Genomic DNA, 15224 nt, shown 5'->3' with positions numbered 1-15224 from the left:
ATAGTAGGGCAGGTCATCAAGTGGCGTATTAATATGTTGGAAAGGGGAGGAGGCCAAACATGGGAATTAAGAAGGGGGTCCTATCTTAACTTTAGGGGCCCCAGTGGTAACCTACTTTACCCGAGACCGGGTGCGGTTCCTAGCCAACTTTGCCAATTTTTCCCCTCGCATCCGGGCGCATAGCTCGTGAACCGTAAGTGTTACAGCGTCACGGAACAATGCATTTGATAGATCCTTGGAAGCTTCCACTGCGTTGTCCTTAGATTCGAGCTCAGTTCGACAATTTGGCCCACACTGAGAGCAAAAACTGCCAAAATAGACGGATCTTGCAGAAGCATTTGTTCCATTTCTTTACGTACTATACATATATCTACTCACTCCACGTATGGTAGGCACAGTTTTTACCGTAATTGTGTCTCTCGTATCGAGGGGCGTTAAATTATCTATAGTATGACCTGTAGTCAGTTGCATGCTCTAACCGAAAAAGGTCATGCTGTACATAAACTGATCTGTGTTGTTGGGCTGAAGGCACTACTTAAAGCATTTGTTCCATTTCTTTACGTACTATACATATATCTTCTCACTCCACGTATGGTAGGCACAGTTTTTACCGTAATTGTGTCTCTCGTATCGAGGGGCGTTAAATTATCTATAGTATGACCTATAGTCAGTTGCATGCTCTAACCGAAAAAGGTCATGCTGTACATAAACTGATCTGTGTTGTTGGGCTGAAGGCACTACATAATACACTCTTTCATCACTCTAATATGTCTTCTTTTAAAGTTATTGTTGAATTTTTTGGTGCCTTTGGTGACCTTTCTTGTGACTTCTACAGGCTCCTGCACAGACCGGTAGAGGCCACGCTGGTCACTGAGAGGTCACGCTGGTCATAGGTCGGTCTCTAAGAGCTCCATGTCGTCGACCTCTGAGGACCCTGCACAGGCTTTGGAGGCTCCACATCGGACCCTGTAGATCCTATCTCCGGTCTTAGATCCTTGAGGGCTCAAGATGGTCCCCGAGAGCCCCACGTCAGCCTCAAAGAGCAGATATCGATCTGCCTAGAGTCTTGCGCTGGTTGAGGGCTGATACCCTAAGCTTTAGGAGGGTCCAACTCGGGCTATGAATTCCTCTGATGGCTCCATGTCGCCCTCCAGGGCCTCAGTCCCACCTCTAAGGCTCAATCATGCATAAGTGCTGAATTCTGCCTGTCGAGGCCTTCAATGTGGCCTCTGATCATTAGCGTCGCCACGGGGGGGGGGGCAAGCGGGGCAGCTTGCCCCCCCAACCTCGGACCGGGCACCCCCTGAGATCGATGCAGATCCGATGGGATTTTCGAGTCGGGAAAAAATGGGGGTACCTTTCGGAGAATGTCTGTGAGGTCAGGCTCGGCTGGAGCGTGCAGTTCAAACAAGAGTCAGAGTCGCAGTCGCCAAAAATCTTCAAGACTCCGACTCCAGACTCAGAAATGCCAATGCTGTGATTCATTCCATGTTCCTAGTTGGTTCTTTATTACATTTTATAGCTGGTTTTCATAAGTTTTGGAGCCTACTGACACATAATTTTCGTTCAAAGCGTGACACGAAATCTTCGCGGCCTTTCTCAACTCTCGCCAAATGTCTGTGACAGGCTCAACTACCGTTCAAGTGCCGCAGGGCTCATGAGCTTGCTTTTCACACAGGCTCCTAAGGAGCTCCACTGAGCCCTGAAGAAGCTTTCAGAGGGCCCAAACCGGCCTCTGAAAGTCCCACTGGTGTCCATGCTCTCTGAGGGCCCATAACAGGGATCTTTGAGGGATCGTTACAGGGATCTTTGAGGACCTTATACATTATGTAGACCTCTGAAGGGACACACGAATCTTTGAGGATGCCTTCGAAAATTTCTGAGAACCTTAATTGGCCTCGGATAGTTCAGTCGAACTTTTCAGCGAGACTTTGGTAACCCCAAGCCGGCATCTGAGGGATCACAACTAACGTGCACCTCTGAGGGCCGCAACACATGTTTCTTATGTCCCTACGTAGGGTCTTAAGGGTGCGATGTTAATGTTAAGTCAATGGGAGGTGAAAAACCGCAATATCTTGAAAACCGATTGAGATATTAGCCTCAAATTTGGCATGTACCTGCTCTATGGGTATACAAAGCCTACTTTGGACAAGTTGTTTGATTCCGTGCAATATTCACGTTGATATTGCACGATAAAGGTGGAAAAACTGAAAAGTTTGAGCCGAAATTCATTAAACATCATTCAAACTAGGCGCAAAAAATGAATGGCTCCCGCATCTCCTCAAAGTTGACAACAATTCTATGTACTCAGATTTTCCATTTTCTTTTTGCAATGTTGCATAAAATGAAAGTAAAACTTTGCTCATCTTTCAATTTTTGTGTGAGGCATAAAACAAAAAACTGGCTACATAGAAATGTGCACAGAACATTTCTTCACACGAAAATGAAGTTTACTTTTCAGAAATATCTGAACTGTGACTTGAATTAAGCCCGATTCATATCCACTTTTTGACGGTTTTGTTGGTTCAAGGGAGTGCCGCTAGATGTCGTATGGGTCTCCGCCTCGGTCCCTGCCGTTCCCCCATGTAATAAAACCCGCGAGTCGCGCCGACCGGCGGGGAGGGACTGTCAACACACGTGATTTACGGTCTGGGGTTCCCGCGTGTGCCGGTGGCCGTGAAACTCTGCCGGAACAGAAGCGAACTCGGGGTTGTCGGAGGAAAATACGGATGGTGGGTGGATTGAATGAGATTAGTGGATTTTATGTACCTAAGTAGTATATCGATACACAGGTTACCAACTACCAAACTTGGCGCCTATACTTTACCTTCTCCCCTAAATAAACATGGGTATTGCATGTGAACTGTGATGGCATGCTTGAATTTGATTGTGGCCAGTCTGTCTATACGTCAGTAATATCGACATCTTTTTTTTAACCCCACATTTGTTCTCCCGTGAAGTTCAGACAAGTTGTTTAGAAACCTTCAAAAAAGGTACAGTCACTCGATTTTTCTCAAGTTTGTCTGTCTTGGCAGATCAAGCAATGCCAGAGCAAGCTTACCAACACACAAATTTGATCAGGATCGGACGATTGGACACTTCTAAAAAGAGATCTTTCGTGCTTCCCGGAAATTCACCGGAGAACAGATGTGGGGTTTAAAAAAAGGTGTCGATATTACAATCGCATAGTACCTACTCTGAAGCTGCATTTGTATAGCGATCACAATTCACAACACGTCGGCAAATAATGTGGTATCGGTATATAGCAACCACATGGTGAAGCTCAAGACCAAGAAGGAACAACCAGTACTACTATGTATTGTAATACTCACGGAAAGTAATAAAACAGTGCATCAGTAGTTATATATCAGCGATGCATCACACATAAATCCCCAGTATGGCGTCTGCTCTGCTGACACAGTGCAGAGGCGAAGCCAATGAAAACATACCAGTATAACCGGCACATAATATTGCATCCATGGCATCATTGGCATATTGCATTCGTACATGACACGAAACTGACACAGATCACGGAGCACAAAATGAGATCGGCATGATGCTGAGCGAATGCTTCAGTTTTGACACGATTGCTGAAATTACCTTAGCTGATGCGTGGTCGACATCTGAGCCAATGATATGTTACATCGAAGTCTCATTCACTGTTGTGAGTCGCTCCCTTTTTACCCTTTTTGCCATGATGGGATGAGTGACAAAAAAAAAGTTTCAGCTTGTTAGATGTGTGGCAGGGCTAGTCGCCTCATCCTGTATGTTTTTTATTCTTCACGTCTTTGCCCTTGGGGCGGGCTCCCTATACCTTGACCGCTCACGGAGCGGCATGTGTCGTGCTTTGCGGGGATCTATCATTTCAGGCACGATGCGCTCATCATAAAATGCCTTCACTTTTTCCAGTCTGTTTGCGATGAACGTTTCGTCAGCAGCTATGCGATGACATGACGTTTCGTTTGGTGTCCAGACAAAAAAGTCACAGAACTTTGCCCCAGTGCAAGCCAACTGGCACTGAACTTGGGTGTAATATTCTTGACTCTTTTTTAGCTCAAGTTTGTCGTCAAGAAAAAAAACTAGTTAGTCCACTAGAAGACGCAGCCAGTCTTTCCAGTGAAGTGTTCTCTGCACTTTTGGGACATTTCACTTCTACTATGATGTCATCCGACTCAGCTCAGCAAAAAAAAAAACTCAGCAACCGCTGGGCCGATTTACTTGCGGTAATTTTTTAGGGTAGCTTGATTCCTTCTACCAAGTATTTGGCTTCTTTCGATGCATGTGGGTGACCCCCTATGCACGTGCCACGTGCAAAACGAAGAGGAGTCATTTTTGTAACAATTGCAATATCTCGGTAGTTACTGGGCCGATTGCGCTGAAACTTTGCATGTAGGTAGGCAGTAGGCACCCACTAGGCAATGCATTTTCATGTCCCACAGTTCATGTGCGGTGCTGCTGCACGTGCGCACGTGCAGGGGTCGATTCCAGATCTCGAGAACGGCTGGACCGATTGCGCTCAGATTTGGTTAGCGGTTAGGGATCCGTTAGTAGGGTGCCGTGCAAAAAGTCAGTTGGGACCCATTTTGCACGTGCGCACGTGCAGGGTGCCGCTTCTAGATCTCGAGAACGGCTGGTCGATTGCGCTCAAATATGGCACATTGCTAGAGACCGCTTAGTAGGGTACCGTGCACAAGTCAGTTGGAGGTACCCCCTCACAATTTCCCACGTGCAAGGCCCACCCTCTCGCTCTCTCCGTTTGTCGTCCTATAACCCGCGCCCCGCTGGGCTATCCAGCCATACGCGCCCTGTTGGGGGGCAGATTCTGCCCCCCCCCCCGTCTAACTTCCGAACCGATGGTCGTAGAAAGACGAGGAAAACGGCAATCGAAAGTTCTCAACAAGGCGGATCTTAAGAGCCCAAATTTTTTTGCTTAAGTAGGTCAGAGGTCAGGTCAAGGTCAGGTCAAGGGTACAAAATGCAAGTTTCTACAGTATCGGCCTTGCACCGTAGTTGCCGAAGAATGGATTGCGACTGATTGCCCAAAACGTGTTCTTAGACTACCAAGACAATATTCGTTGCATACAATGTCATTCAAAGGTCAAGGTCAAGGTCAGGTCAGGTCAGGTCAGGTCACCAAAAACAAAATATAGAAAAGGGCATATGCGACACATGTTTTATGGGTCATTTTACTCATAGAATTCAATAGGCACACTCAATAGGTGATATGGACCACCTCTGGATGAAATTCAGGTCGAGGTCAGGTCAAGGTCAGGTCAAGTGAGGTCAAATTTTGAAGCTGGTTGTTGAGGCCTAAAAAGGTGTCTATGTGATGCAGTTTTCACGGCGAATCGAATGGTGCTATTTTTGTTTCCGTACGAGGTCTAGAACTTCAAAAAAATCATTTTTTCAAAATTTTTGTGTGTCTTGACGTCATAAAATTTTGAATAACTCCCACATTTTTGAACCAATTCTTCTAAAAATTAGTATGTAGGTGCACATAGACCACCTCTCTGACATATGTTCCGGTTTTTTCGATACACTCAAAATTTTGGATTTTATAATTATTTTCCCAAAAAAGTCAGTTTTTTGAAAAAATTTGGGCAAAAATCCAAAATTTTCAAAAAACCGAGATAGCCATTTGATAGACAAAGTAGAATCACGTATAACCTTTTTTGTTACGTCTTGATTCCTTTAAAAATGAAGATGTTAGCGGCGTTTGAAATTTTGCCGTTTTTTAAGCGAAAATGGCGAACATGACGTCACTAAAACGTCAATATCTAAAAAAAAATCCGACGGATTTCGCTCAAATTTTCAGGGAACATGTCAAATTGATGTATGATAAGGTACTGAAAGTTTGACGTCGCTGGCGTAACGCGTTTAGAAGTTATTGGCGAAAAACGGGAGGGGGCAGATTCTGTCCCCCCCCCCAGCGGGGAGCGGGATAAGGCGTTTTACTGGTAGTAATGTGTATTGTGTACTGTGTAGCAATGTGAATCTAGCACTGCATTTCACTAAAACAATGCCGTCAGGTCAATCATGTGAGGATATCAGACGCATTCTTGCGACTAGAGCTGCGGCAGACTCAATATTCGATAACATGTATCCATATCAATTAATCAGTTTCGTTCTAACTGGGTAGTAGGACGTACCTACACCAGGCTAAGGACGGCGCCGGGAAGGCCTGTCGAGAGACGTGTTCCTTCCGCGCGTTGTTTACACACCATGATCTCCCTCAGTCGGCGCCGCCCGCCGCGCCGGCGCAGTAACCAAACGTCGTTATCGTAAGGGCCGTGAAATGAGGAGGGGGAGTAGGTCATTAACGTGGGAAAAAAGCGCTCTACCCTGGTGACATCTACTGGCTGAGAATCGGAGTAGTAGTGCTCGGACACCAACGCTGAGCGGAGCCACCTCCGAAGTTAACGCACCCTTAAGGGATTCGACACAGACCCCGACGGTTCACACTGTTATCCGAGGGCTCCAGGCTTACCCTGGGCCCAGTCTCTTAGCGCCCGCCGACTACACTGGCTTCTGTGGGTCCCACCTTGGGCTCGGAAAGCCCCAAAGCACCACATACACGTAAATATTTGGGATGACCCACGCCGATCTCAGGTGTCCTAAGCAGGCTTCTGAGAGTCCACACTGATCATGAGTGGCCTGAAATGGCTTGGAAGTCCCAAGCCTATCTCTAAGGGATCCCTTGCCGCTATGCCGTGCGTAACGTTTGGTTCCGTTAAACATTTTTTGTTCACGTTTGCAGCGCTTCCCTTCACACGAAAAACGAGAAACGTTTTGTTCACACTCGAGTGAACAAAACACTTCCTCTCACTGGAGCAAAGATGAATTATTTCCGATTCACACTTCCGAGATTCACTCTCAGTCTCCGGCGAATGCCCAACTTACAATCGGCGGCTGGGATAAGCCCCATGCATTTCACGTAAAACCTCTGCATGCATGCGTGAATGGAGGTTTTAGCAGGGTGATTGGATTAAATGGAGCGTTTGTCACCTTCTTCTGGGTAATGATCATGAGCGACGAGAGTCTGCACAAGGGCCCTCTGCAGTGCGTCGGCAACGCAGCCACTGTAATTCTACCGGTCGTTTTTGTCCAGAAATTTGAAAATTTCGAATTTCTCTGTAAAAAAGTTGCATGTCATAGCTAGAAGGAAAACTTTGTCACCATCGAATTCTTCGCACCATTGCGCGTCGAACGATATGTAAAACGAGTGAGTAACGACTGGGGAAAGGCAAGATTTAACACAAAAGTTGATTTTGCCCCCCCCCCAACCGAAAATCTCTGGCGACGCCTATGCCTCTGATGACCCAGCACCAGTCTATGAAGACCCCGCGCTGGCTTCTGAGGACTCAGCAGTCAGCACCAATCTCAGTTTTCAGAAGACAGAGGGCCCCACGCTGGCCTCAGAGTGTCCAACGCTGTCCACAGAGGGCCCCCACACCGACCAAAGAAGGCACCAGGCCCATGGCCTAAGAGGGCCCAAATTGTCATCATAGGGCCCTATATGGCCTCAGAAGGCCCTACCCCTTTGGTCTTACAAGGCCTACGTGCGGGCTTTTTAACGCCACACGCCCCCCTCACATTTGGCCTTTTAGGGTCCCCAAAGCGGCCTCTGAGTGCCCCATGCTAGCCTCCGAGGGCTCGTCCTGGGCCTTCGAGCGCCTTACGCTGGCCTCTTAACCCGCGCCCCAGTGGCGGTCTCGGCCAACTTCGCCCTAGTGAGGGGGGGCATATGTTACCACCCACCTCTAACTCAAAAACTAAGAGGGCTAGAAAGACGCGGTAAAAAGCAGTCGATAGCTCTCGATGCGTACGTTTGAAAGTATTTCGGTCATTTTTCACCTTAGAGCAATATTAGGGTCACCAGAGGTCATCAAAGGTCAAAATTTGCCAATTGTCATTATATTTTTCAGAAAACATGCCGCTATCTCAGGAACTATGGTAGCTAGAAAAACGCATGATAAAACAATTGATAGCTTTTGAACTCTTCTTTTGAAAAGGTCATTATCAATATTGACCTCAGGTCAACGGTTTAGCCTCCAGAGGGCAAAAACTCCAAAAATAGCTGTTTTTACGAAAAGTGTTTTTCGCCAATAACTTTCGACTACAAAACGCCACGACATTTCTATTGCCAGAATCGTGTTCCCCTCACCGAGACGCGTCGAATGAACTATAATTTGACCTTGAAAGGTCAACTTGAAAATTTGACCTCAGGTCAAGGTCATGACCTGACCGGAAAAGGTCATGTTGCATATCAGTCGATGCGTCTCAACAAGACAAACACAATGAGACCATCCCCAGCGTTCTATCTCTTTCCAATCGCGAGTTATTGGCAAAAAACTGTTTGTAGCCTCAAATGACCTCGGATGACCTTTCTAGAGGCTATCAGCAAAAATGACACCTTGGTCATCACGAGTGGACTAAATCATTGTGATTCTGAAATATTTGGACTGTTCCTATGCGTACACACGGATCTAGAGGCATTTTCATTTTTCTCCATTGACTTGTAATGGAAAGGTCATGCCACTGACCTAACCTTAGGTCACGGATATAAAAAATCCGAGATATACAAATTGTAGGCACCCATAACAGCATGCAATCCACCAAGTTTCAAACCTTTCTAACAAACACTGCAGGCTGGACATGATTGCAAACTTTTTTTAAGGCTTGGTCAGTTAACTTGACCTGGTGACCTGACCTGACTTGACCTGGGGTCAAAAATTTCACACATTGTCCAAAATTGATGTACCAAAAGCTACCCCAAGCGGCGCGGCGCTACGCGCCGCGGTTTTTTATTCACACGCAAAAAACGTGACAGGGTGGTAACATATGCCCCCCCCCCCCACTGGGGCGAAGGTTAAAGGAAAAGGGCCACCTTTAACATGGGGATTGAAACTGAGATAGCCATCTTGTAGCCCGTGTCCGAAAACCCATGTGTCTACCTCCTTACGGCCGATTTCGGCCTCCATTCGTAGTTATCGGCAATTTTAAAAGAAAATACGCCAGGAATGCGTCCTTATCCCAGGAATGCGTTCTTATCCGACAATACAGCCACCCGCGGCGAGGCTTTGGTTTTTTACCAATCAGCTCCAACCAGCTCAGCTTTAACCAATCAGCTTATCTGACACAATCCGACGAGTCTGTCTTCCGAACGCTGATTGGCTTGAGTGTGACGTCATCGCTATGCCATCATACAGTAGGTGCCGTTGAGAGTATCAACATAGTACCAATATGTTAAATAGTTTTAAATACTTTTTCGCGAATTGTGCACTTCTGGCACCAGTTTTAAAAAGAAAATGAAAAATAATAATGTCAAAATGAAAAACAACGATATCTTCATATTTCACGAAGGTGGCCCTTTTCCTTTAAGTCTTAACCCCTCGGTAGAAGTAGGTGTACGAATACTTATGTTTGGGCAGAAATTTTGTATCCTAGCCTGTGCATGTTACATGCGGTGTATACGGTATATGTATGTTACGTGGTGTCATTCTGGCTTCTGAGGTCTGGTTTGCTCCTTAGTCGAAATTCATTAGCCAAGACCCTGAGATACAGTGCCGCCCTCTGAAATGAAAGTAGCTCTCTCTCTGAACTCGTAGCGACGTCCCTGAAGCCAGTTTACCCCCTTCTTAAAGGTAGTGTGCCAGCTTTCCTGGACCGTATGGAGTTAATGGCCCAGATAAGGAGAACCGGATTTTTAGAACTTATCCATACCTTCAAAACTCATGGAAACGTCTTAAATTCTTCAAATTTTGAGTACCCCAGTGCGAAATTCGCCCCGACGGGTTGTCGGTCGTACCCCAACCACATTTCACACCACTATGAACAATAAATGCACACACTGAAATCGCTATTACCGATAGGCTCATCCAATCAAGTTTCGATAAACCCGTTCATCATCATCTCCTGCGGTTTCGAACACGCCTGTTAGGTGGTGCGGTAGACCGCGCCCAAAGCCAGGGCCCCGGTAACGTGAGGTAGCCGAGTCGGGGCAGCGTGCGCTGACCCAAGCCGGGGCCGCGCGTCCTCCCGGTGTCATGTGATAGCCCGGGTCTGCCCGGGGATACGGTAGACCGCGCGCCCAAAGCCGCGGCCCCGGCTTGGGTCAGCGCACGCTGCCTCGACTCGGCTACCTCACGTTACCGGGGCCCTGGCTTTGGGCGCGGTCTACCGCAGATGGCTTCTGCTCATACTTTGTGGTGCGGTGGTGGTGCGTCGGGCCGCGCGCTCTGACTTCGGCCAAGAAAAATGCGTCAGCTGATCATTGTCATTTCTGCCATTTTCATGTGGTGAGATGGGGTCATAACTTTAGAGACGGCTGTTTCATATCAATTATTTTACATAAAATAATATTTCAAACCATAAATTAATGTTCGACAGCCAAATTAAAGAAACAATACCAATACAGGCTTACAGTTTAAATTCGACATTGTGTTGTCTACGATTAGACAGCTGATAACTCATTCCCGTACGTCGTAACTCTATAATGACCTTTGCTAATTGTCACATGTGCGCCGCATTCGCGATTGTTGCCGACGCCTGTTTGCAGGTCAGCCCACTACAGTTGTTATACATATCGAAAAACCGATAAACTTTTCGGCGAAAAAAGCACTATTCCAGGCCCATTTTTTATTTTTTTGCGATATTAGGTAAAAACAGAAGCTTCTTATCCTAGGAAAAATAAAATGGAAAATGTTTGAAAGGTGGCACACTACCTTTAACCCTCGCGGGCCGAGGGAGGAGGGGGGGGGGGCACCCCTTACGATTTTTTTCGTGACTGCTCCGGAGCCGTTTTCGATAGAGAGCTGAAACTTGGCCTACGTGAGCCCCCATCCAAACCAGACCTTATGACACCTGATTCATTTCCAGGTTAGTTCAGGTCCATAGGTGGATAATTGTGCCGAACGGTGGGTGCTCGGGCGCAGCAAATCCGCCGCCGCCCTAGCGGTGACCTTGACCTCCACAGTCTGTTGCGGCTCCAAAGCCAAGCCGGCGTGGAATTGGGAGAGCTCGTGCACCCACAGTTCAGTACAATTCTCGAACTATGGTCAGGTCACTGACCGATGCATAAACCTCTAAAGGTTATAAGTAAACCTCTGCACTCTGCAGTCTGCACTGTCAAAAAAATGTTGCAACTTCGCAACGCCGCCAACGCCAGGCTAAGTGTCGGCGAGGATGATGACACTTTCAGAAAGTAACAAGCTCCCGGGTACTCATACTTCGTATATCTTGTATTGTTCGTACAATTCATCTTGGGTCAGGTCAGTCACCTGACCTCCCCCATTATAAACCTATGGGGGAACTACTGAACTTGCTCTTTTTGGAACATATAGTTGTTATATAATCCGCCCGAAGACGCAAATAAAGGTGTTTTCATACGCTCGTCTAAGGATTCCGTGCTGATATGCAACCTGACCTAGTCCGAACAGTGTCCTGAGGGGGCTTGACCTGACGACCTTTGTGTCAATCTTGATTGTGACCTTTACCGAACAAAAAGTACCCACAACATTCGACGCAGCTTGAGAGGAATACGAATATGCCTAAATTTTTGCTCTATGGCCATTTGTTTGCAAAATTATTTGCCAAAAACAAAAACCCGACTTTAGGGTAATTTCCCTGACCAGAGGTCACCAGTTGACCTGAGACCCTAAATTTGAATATCAATCGCTGCGTCTCGCGACGGCCGTCAAGCTCGTTTTTTTCCACTGGACTGGAACAGACCCTATAAATGCCGCCCCCTTAGGCGGAAAATGTGCCGCCCCTGTGCTTGACTGCCCCCACCCTATCGAAATCCTAGATCCGCCCCTGCCCGGGACATCGGCAGTCGGCACCGGCTGTGGCTGTGGTGTACTGTCCCATCGAACGCTCCAGCCTCCGAACCGCAGCGGTGAACCTCAGTGGCCGTCTCATCCTTAGGTTTCGGGTCGGGTCTCCGTTTATTCTAATGCAGTGAGACTGGTCACATACCTCGAAGCCACTCAAACGATCATCCCGGGGTCCGGGGATGCTGTTCCATGACCCCCCCCCCCCCCTCCAAATGGTTGTCTGAGTGGGTGACCGTCACGGGCTCGGAACGGGGGTTATCATTCCATACTTAAGGATATGATAAAAATGGAAACGACGGTGTTTTTCATGTAACCGGTCAAGGAAGCCCAGCCCAGGCCCGGTACTCACCCTTACGTAGGTAATCTATCTCAGCGCAGTCGATCACCAACTCTTCGACAGTCCACAGCAAACGCACCTACATACATATATACCCATATACTGAGAACCGTCAATGCGACCCAACCAGTCTCCTTTTCAAACTAACATCAGCATCCAATCAAAGGGGCTCGACTTATCTGCCCTCGGGTGAAAAGCGATTAGACAAAAATAACGACAAACATGATAATTTGGAAAACGGCATATGAGCTCCCAATCTGTTTGGCGCAGTATCTCGATGCATTACAGCTTATCCTATCGGCTAGTGAGTTTCTCAACCCCGATTCGAAACGGGTAGCTAGATAAGTGATAACGTTTTCTCATGGCTGGATCCTGACCGGGTTTGCAAACGAAAGAGCATCCCGCTGGGCGCTAGCAGGGAGGTTGCCTAAATGAGCCGTGCGAGGCTGTATCTGAGCCGTGTTGAGTCGTATCTCTGAGCGGTGTGTCGTTTTGTCTCTCAGTCGCCGTCTAACCACGTGTACCCGTATCTGAGCCGTGTTGAGCCGTGTCTGAGCCGCCGTTCGGCCTTGTTGTGTGGTTGTATCTGAGCGGTATCTGAGCCATGTTGAGCCGTAGCTGAGCCGTGTTGAGCCGTTTCTCTGTCTCAGCCGCCGTTTAGCCGTGTGGGACTGTATCTGAGCCGTGTTGAGCCGTATGTCTGTCTGAGCCGCTGTCTGCCCGTATGAAGCTATAGGTATCTAAGCCGTAGCTGAGCCGCCGTCTTGTCGTATCTGCGCCTCCGTTTGGCCGTGTGTAGCTGTAGGTAGCTGAGCCGTATCTGAGCCGCCGTCTGGTCGTGTGAAGCTGTAGCTGACCCGTATTGAGCTGTATCTGAGTCGTATTGAGCCGTATCTCCGTCTGAGCCGTGTCTGAGCCGTCTCCGCGCCCCCGTCTGGCCGTGCGCGCCCCTATCGGCGCCGTGACGCGGCCGGCCCGGTTATCGGTCGTGCGGCGGTGAACCCGTCTGACCCCTCACCCCAGCCGATCGTGCCCGTCTGCCTCGTGACGGGCCGGCCGGGGCGCTATCGGATCCGACACCACTCCAGCACCCCGCCCCACGTCCCCCGGGTGTATGTACCCCCTGCCGCCCCCCGCCAGTCACCTATCGCGCGGCTGGCCAGACACTGCCGCGTGGTGCTGTGTGTTTGTGGCCGACTCGAGTGGTCATGTCTGCACTCTTGGACTTTGCTGAGATGATGGATGCCAGAGCGAGACGTCGTGAGGTTCGGTGAACAAGAATCAACACCGCCAAATTGACTTGCATTGAGTTTGTTTATTAATTAGCCGGCATGATATCGGTGTCACACAATAATGAGAAGACTCGTGGTTTCATAAGATATCCGCTCTCCGGGAACAAAGTTCGAGTTTATCATGTTCTTTGCATCATACATGAGCGGCGGTGGTGGTCGGCCGTATGTTTTAATGACATTTATCGGGTGCATTTTTGTGAAAGGTGTTGATTCTCAACCCAAATTTTAGTTTAACTCTTTATAAATATCGGTCAAACACTTAATATTTAAATGGTACGACTAACTACTATAGATATTTAGCTCCATTAGGCACTTACATATTTGCGATTCGCAACATAATGAGAGTTAAAGGTAGTGTGCCAGCTTTCTTGGACCGTATGGAGTTAATGGCCCAGATAAGGAGAACCGGATTTTTAGAACTTATCCATACCTTCAAAACTCATGGAAACGTCTTAAATTCTTCAAATTTTGAGTACCCCAGTGCGAAATTCGCCCCGACGGGTCGGTCGTACACCAACCACATTTCACACCACTATGAACAATAAATGCACACACTGAAATCGCTATTACCGATATGCTCATCCAATCAAGTTTCGATAAACCCGTTCATCATCATCTCCTGCGGTTTCGAACACGCCTGTTAGGTGGCTTCTGATGCTCGTCGAGGTCGGAATTTCCAAATACGCGTGGTGCGTCGGGCCGCGCGCTCTGACTTCGGCCAAGAAAAATGCGTCAGCTGATCATTGTCATTTCTGCCACTTGCGTGTGGTGAAATGGGGTCATAACTTATAAGACGGCTTTTTCATATCAATTATTTTACATAAAATCATATTTCAAACCATAAATAATGTTCGACAGCCAAATAAAAGAAACAATACCAATACGGGCTTACAGTTTAAGGCTCGACATTGTGTTGTCTACGATTAGACAGCTGATAACTCATTCCCGTACGTCGTATGGTCGTAACACTATAATGACCTTTGCTTATTGTCACAAGTGCGCCGCATTCGCGATTGTTGCCCGACGCCTGTTTGCAGGTGAGCCCACTACAGTTGTTATACATATCTAAAAACCGATAAACTTTTAGGCGAAAAAGGCACTATTCCAGGCCCATTTTTGATTTTTTTTTGCGATATTAGGTAAAAACAGAAGCTTCTTATCCTGGGAAAAATAAAATGGGAAATCTTTCAAAGGTGGCACACTACCTTTAATTCATAATTCGCAATGAGTGGAGGCCGATAGGTATGGGCATTGGGCAATCAGGGCAAAACAGGGGCTCCGTCACTTCTTTATGTAACAGTATACGGCAAAGACCGAAGACGGCGCCAATAGTGCTATGTTCAAATGACAACTATTGATGGACCTCCTGCTGACCCCTTACCCCGCCCCGTAGCAAAGCCTAATGGGTCAGACCAGACAGGCAGATTTGAGTGCTTGTGGACCTGTTTGACACGTGACATACTGGCTCCACAGGGACTGTCTGCAGACATATCCGGTGGGGAAAGGTCAATGTCTACCGGCGCGTCCCTGGCTGGCTAGCTGCATGGCTGTCTGTGTCTGTCTGTCTGTCGTCTGTCTGCCTGTCTACCTGTCTGTCGGACTGCCTGTCTGTCTGTCTGTCTGTCTGTCTGTCTGTCTGCCTGTCTGTTTGATACGAAATGTCGTATCAGACTGAGACCCGTAACAAATCCATGCACATTCAAAGCAAGTTCCCACATTGCTCGGGCCGAAAATGGACCCGTTCACATCGTACGCAGCCGT

The sequence above is a fragment of the Amphibalanus amphitrite genome, unplaced genomic scaffold (genome assembly GCF_019059575.1).
Source record: "Amphibalanus amphitrite isolate SeventyFive unplaced genomic scaffold, NRLGWU_Aamphi_draft 000034F_arrow, whole genome shotgun sequence".
In the NCBI taxonomy this organism is placed as follows: domain Eukaryota; kingdom Metazoa; phylum Arthropoda; class Thecostraca; order Balanomorpha; family Balanidae; genus Amphibalanus; species Amphibalanus amphitrite.
Note: the sequence above shows the minus strand (reverse complement) of the source record.